Below are 7,258 nucleotides of genomic sequence, written 5' to 3'. Positions count from 1 at the left end.
CAACTCCTGGGCAGAGGTCAACAGTACAACCCATCACACTGGATATAATACCTCTGCTTTGGGGAAGGCCTGAACCAAAATGCCAACTAAAAATACTTACCCAGAGAACCCTCAGAAGATTCACTGCAAAAAGGACAACCCCAAGACAGGTAAGCATCTAGTTATGAAAAGTTAATGCAAGGAAAAAATTTTAAAAGAAGTGAGACAAAAACATCAAAGAAACAACAAAGGTAAACCTATCAGACTAGCAGCATACTTCTCAGAAGAAACCTTGCAAGCCAGAAGGGATTGGGGTTCCACCTTCAATCTTCCCAAACAAAAGGATTTTGTATCCCACAAAACTAAGTTTTATAAATGAGGGAGAAATGAAGTCCATCAAAGACAAGCAAACACTGAGGAAATTTGTCATCACTACACCAGCTCTGCAAAGAATAATCAAAAGGGCTCTAAATACTGAAACAAAAGGTCAAAATACACCAGTAGGAAAACTCTGGAAATCACACAGAGCACAGGTCTTATGGAACACCAACACAATAGAGAAAATAAATAAACAACCAGATAACAACTATATGATGAATAGAATAATACCTTACACATTATTACTAACTCTGAATGTAAATGGTCTAAATGCCCCAGTAATAAGATGTAGACCATCAGAATGGATAAAAAAATTTATGTATATATATCTGCTATCTTCAAGAGACCTACTTACTGACAAAGATTCCTATAGACTTAAGGTAAAGGGCTGGGAAAAAATATACCATACAAATGAAAATGCAAATGGAAACCAGGAGTAACTATTCTCATATCAGATAAAACTAACAAATTAACAAAAGTACAAAAAATGACAAAGTTAGCTAATATATAAGGTTAAAAAGATTGGTCAAATGAGAAGACATAACACATTTAAATATATATGCACCTAACATCTCAGCTCCCAGTTTTATAAAACAAATTCTACTAGACCTCAAAAAAAGAGACAGATAGCAATACAATAATAGTGGAAGACTTCAACACTTCACTGACAGTAATAGACAGATAATCAAGGCAGAAAGTCAATAACAAAAAAATTGGAGTTAAACAGGGTTTTATAGGAAAGGGAATTAACAGAACATTCCATTCTAAAACTAGAGAATATACTTTTTTTTCATCGTCACATAGAACATTCTCCAAGATTCATCACTCATAAATCAGGTCTCCATAGATTTGAAAATATTGAAATCATGTCAAACAACATCTCAGACTACAGTGGAATAAAACTAGAAATTAACTATCAGAATAATTTGCAAAATCAGATAAAGACATGGAAATTTGACCTGGAATGATAATTGAGACAACAATGAAATCAAAATGAAAATTTTTAAATTACTTAAAATAAATAAGAACAATGAAACAATTTATCAAAACCTCTGGGACATAGCCAAAACTGTACTCAGAGGAAAACATATACTGATTAAGGCCTTTACTAATAAGACTAAAAGATCACGTATCAACTACCTAACATTACACCTCAAGGAACTAGAAAAACACAAATAAAATCCAAAGCTAGCAGAAGAAAAGAAATAACAAAGATCAGAGCAGGACTAAATAAAACTGAAATTTAAAAAACAATACAAATAATAAAACAGAAAGTTAGTTCTTTCGGAAAGATAAACAAAAATGATAGACACTAGCTAGACTGATTAAGAAACAAAGAGAGAAGACTCAAATTAGCTCAATTAAAAATGAAAAAGGAGACATTACAACTGATATGATGGAAATTCAAAAGATCATCTGAGACTATTATGAACACCTCTAGGCAAACAAATTAGACAATCTAGAGAAAAATGAAAAAATTCCTGGAAGCATATAAAGCCCCAGTCTTGAATCAGGAAGAAATACAAACCCTGAACAGACCAATAATGAGTAGAGAGACTGAAGCAGCAATTAGAGATCTCCCAGCAAACTAAAGTCCAGGACTTGTTAGACTCATAGCTGAATTCTACAAGACCTTCAAATTAGAACTGGTACCAATTTTACTGAAGCTATTGCACAAGATTGAAGAAGAGGAAATCCTCCTTAACTCATTCTACATGACTGGTATCATGCTGATGCCAAAGCCAAGAAAAGAAAAAAAAAAACCCCCAAAAAACTAAAGATCAGTATCTCTTATGAACATAGATGCAAAATTCTTCAACAAAATATTAGAAAACCAAATTCAACAGCATATAAAAAAAAAATAATACACCACAATCAAGAGGATTATATCCTAGGGATACAGAGGTGGTCCAACATACACAAGTCAATACACATGACCCACTACATAAACAGAATTGAAAACAAAAATCATGTGATCATTTCAATAGACACAGAAAAAGCATTTGATAAAATTCAGCATCCCTTCAGGATGAAAATCTCATAGCCAGAGAACATTCCTTAATATAACAAAAGCTATATAGGACAAACCAACAGCCAATGTCACCCTGAACAACAAAGAGTTGAACACATTTTCCCTCCAAACTGGATCAAGACATGGATACCTACTTACACCACTACTATTCAGCATAGTACTGAAAGTTCTAGCTAGAGCAATCAGGCAAGAAAAAGAAATAAACAGTATCCAAATCAAAAAAGAAGAAATCAAACTATCTCTGTATGCCAATGATATAATCTTGTACCTAGAGAACACTAAAGACTCTTCCAAGTTTCCTGGAGTTGATAAATAAATTCAATAAAGTTTTAGGATACATAATCAACAGACGCAAATCAGTAGAACTACTATACACCAACAGCGACCAAGCTAAGAATTAAATCGATAACCCAATTCCATTTACAATAGTAGTCAAAAGCTAAAATATCTAGAAATGTAGTTAACCAAGGAGGTAAAAGATCTCTACAAAGAGAACTACAAAACTCTGATGAAAGAAATTTCAGAGGACACAAACAAATGAAGAGACATCCCATGCTTATGGATTGGAAGAGTTAACATTATTAATATGTTATTTCCCAAAGTAATCTATAGATCCAATGTAATCCCTATCAAATTGCCAGCATCATTTTTCAGAGTTAGAAAAAAAAATCCTAAAATTCATATGGAATCAAAAAAGAGCCAGAGCAACTAAAACAATCCTAAGGAAAATGAACAAAGCTGGAGGCATCACATTACCTGAATTCAAATTATACTACCAGGATGTAGTAACCAAAACAAAAGCACACACATTGACCAATGGAACACAATAGAGAATCCAGAAATAAACCCAAATACCTACCCAACTGATCTTTGATAAAGTAGACAAAAACATAAACTGAGGAAAGGACACTCTATTCAACAAATGCTGCTGGGAAAAGTGGCTAGCTACTTACAGAAAAACGTAACTTGACCCCTATCTCTCCCCATATACAAAAAGTAAGTACAGATGAATTAAAGTCTTAAATGTCAGACCCGAAACCATAAAAATCCTGGAAGAAAACCTAGGAAAAATGCTTATGGACATCAGCCTAGGCAAAGAATTTATGGTTAAAACCTCAAAAGCAAATGCAACTAAAGCAAAATTAAATAAGTGGGACTTAAATTAAAAAAAACTTTTGCACAACAAAAGAAATAATCAAGAAAGCAAATAGACAACCTGCAGAATGGGAGGAGATATTTGGGAACTACACATCTGATGAAGAACTAATATCCAGAATCTACAAAGAACTCAAACACATCAGTGAGATAAAAGAAAATAACCCCATTAAAATTGGGCAAATGACGTGAACAGATATCTCTCAAAAGAAGATACACAAATGGCCAACAAACACATGAAAAAATCAACATCACTCATAACAGGGAAATACAAGTTAAAACCACAATGACATGTTACCTTATACCAGTCAGATAGGCTATTATTAAAAAATCAAAAAACAATAGATGCTGGTGCAGATGCGGAGAAAAAGGAACAATTATACACTATTGCTGAAAGTGTGAATTAATACAACTTCTATGGAAAGTGGTATGGAGATGACTCAAAGAACTAAAAGTAGATCTATGATTTGATCCACAAATTCCACAACTTGGCATCTACCATAAGCAACAGAAATTGTTATATAAGAAAGACACCATCCATATCATACGTTCATCACAGGACAATTCACAATTGCAAAGATGTGGAAGCAACATAAATGCCCATCACTGGATAAGTGAATAATGAAAATGTGGAATGTATACTATGTAGTTGTAAGAAAGAATGAAATCATGCACTTTGCAGTAATATAAATGGAGCTGAAGATCATCATCCTATGTGAACTGACTCAGAAAACCAAACACCACATGTTCTCACTCATATGTAGGAGTTAAATGGTCACAAAGATGGAAATAATAGACACTGGGATCAGAAATTGGGGGATGTAAATTCTAACTTATCATAATTACATCAAATTTAAATGGATTAATCATTATAATTAAAACAAAGATAAGGGAAATAATAAGCACAAAAAACATTATCTAACTATATACTGTTTACAAAAGATGCCTTTTAGATTTAAAGGCACAAATAGGTCACAAGTAAAAGGATGGAAAAAAGTATATACCATGAAACAGTAACAAAAGGATACTGGAATAGGTATAATGTTACAAAAATCAACTTTAAAGCAAAATTTGTTACTAAAGACAGAAAAAAGGCATTTTATAATTTATAAATTGGCCAAACTTCTAAGAAGATATAACACATGTAGGCACATAAATCTATAAGTAAAGAACTTCCAAATATATGGATCAAAAACAGGAAGAATTTCAGAATTAAAGAGAGAAATGGAGAATTCAATAGTTAAGATTTCAATTACACATTTTCAAAAATGCATTGAACAACGAGACAGAAGATCGCTAAAGAAAAAGAAAACTTTAAGAAAACTAAAGTTATTCCTGTTTTTGTTTCATGTATTTTGAAGTTTCTTACTTAAAATTTTGTATTTTTTAATCTAAAATACATCTTTTGTAAGCAGTATGTAGTTAGATTAACGATCATAGCTTACTATAAGACTAGCCTAGGCAACAGAACAAAACCTTGTCTCTACAAAAAAAAAAATTCCAGGTATGGTGATGTATGCCTGTTGTCCCAGCTACTTGTGAGACTGAGGTGGAAGGATTACCTAAGGCCAGAAGGCCAAGGATGTAGTAAGTCACAATTGTGTCACTATACTACACTACAGCCTGACAGAGCGATACTTCAACTTTAAATCATCAATAAAGTTTTAAGGAATTATATGAAAAATTTTAAGCCAACAATTGGAAAATTTAGATCAATATAGGACAAATTCCTATAAAAACACAACAGGCTAAAACTGACTTTGAAAAATGAAATTCTTATTATAAATAAGAGGTTGAATTAGTAGTTAAACAAAAACTACTTACAAGGAAAATTTCATACCAGATTCACTGGTGAAGTCTATCATACATTTAAAGAATTAACATAAATCTTTCACAAAGTCTGCCAAAATTTAGACAAGAAGTAAACACTTTCCAACTCATATTATGAGGCTACTGATACCCTGATACATACACCAAAGATTTTAAAAGAAAAAACATTACAGAACAATGCTGCTACCAATATCCTCAACAAACTAATAACAAGTTAAATTTAGAAACATATATAAAATTAATTTACCACAACCATGTGAAATTTATCTTGGGAATCCAAGTTTAATTCAATATATAAAAATCAATCAATATAATATACCATATTAATATAATAAGACAAAACCCACATTATTAATAGAGAAAATGATGAATCTATGCATCTTACATGCAGAAAAACCAGTTGACAAAATCTATGTGTTTTTATGAGAAAAACACCAAAAAATTTAAATAGAAGAGAATTTCCTAAACATGATAAAGTTCTCTAATGGTATGAAGAAACTCTCCAAGATCAGAAGCAAGACATAAATGTCCTTGTTCACCACTTCTATCAAACATTTTATTAGAAGTTTAGTCAGGAAATTATCCAAAAAAAGAAGTAAAATCATCCTCATTAGAAAGGAAGATGGAAATTTATCTGTTTGCAAATGATATAAGCATGTATATGTATAAAAAACTCATCAAGGAATTCATCAAAAATGTTTTAGAATTAATGAACAAGTTGAAAGATATAAGTTGCTTATTAAAAGTTCAATTGTAAAAAAAGTTTAGCAGCAAATAAAATTTAAAAATTCAATTGTACTTCCAAATACAAGCAATGAGTAACATGAAAATTTAATTAAGAATTCAATGTTCAAAACCATTAGAAAGAACAAAGTAGGAATAACTTTATCAATAAAAAATGCAAGACTTAAACGCTGAAAACTGCAAACATTTTAGAAAGGAAATAAATGAAGACCTAAATAAATGTCTTCACAATTTGGAATACTTAATGTTAAGGTGTTGATATTCTCTGCATTGATCTATAGAGTTAATATCATCCCTAACAAAAGTCCATTGCCTTTTTTTTTTTTATGACACTGACTACCTGATCCTAAAATTCATCTGGAAATGCTATGGGCCCCAAATAGCTAAAACAGTCTTGAAAAAGAGCAAAGTTGGAGGAGTCGCTTTTTCCAATTTCAAAACTTACTACAAAGTTATAGTATTCCATATAGCAGTAGTCCTAGCATAAAGAAAGATGTATAGGTCAATGGAATAAAATTAAAAGTTCCCCAAAATATGCATGTACAAGAGCAGGAACCAAAAAAAGCTTCAATTTATTCATAAAAATTTTTGTGTTTATTCTTACGTATTTAAACTTGTCACCTTCAAAGTACTCTGCTTTTGATGCAACATACCTATTGAGACGCTTTTTTCACCCCTCAAAACATGTTCGAACTTGTCAATTGTGATGCCTTTGAGTGCTTCTGCAACTTTCTGTTTCACTTCTTCCACATTGGCAAAATGTTTCCCTCTGATTTACCCTTTTTCATCTGGGAAAACAAAAAAAAAGTCACTCAGGGCAAGAGTGAATGAATAGGGAGGGTGGGGCATGGAGGGCCTGCCATTTTGGGTCAAAAACTGCTCAACACATTGTGGTGTGGGCAGGTATGCTCATTAATCACCCATTATGACAAGTACAAACATTGAATGACTCTCTAAAACAAAAAAAAATTTGACTGAAGCTAAATGCAGCCTTTTACAGCAATGCTAACTGGCATACTGATGCCAATGGGTTTCTTGAATGCTTACCCAGGAGACTACAAGGGGCCTGCTCTCTGAAAGATAATTCTGGGTTTTTTGGGGTCCCCACACATATATGTGGTTAGATATATTCACACTCAT

This window comes from Carlito syrichta, unplaced genomic scaffold (genome assembly GCF_000164805.1).
Source record: "Carlito syrichta isolate Samal-C Ts95f unplaced genomic scaffold, Tarsius_syrichta-2.0.1 Scaffold303628, whole genome shotgun sequence".
Classification (NCBI taxonomy): domain Eukaryota; kingdom Metazoa; phylum Chordata; class Mammalia; order Primates; family Tarsiidae; genus Carlito; species Carlito syrichta.
The sequence above is the reverse complement of the archived record's forward strand: the minus strand, read 5'-3'. Positions refer to the sequence as shown.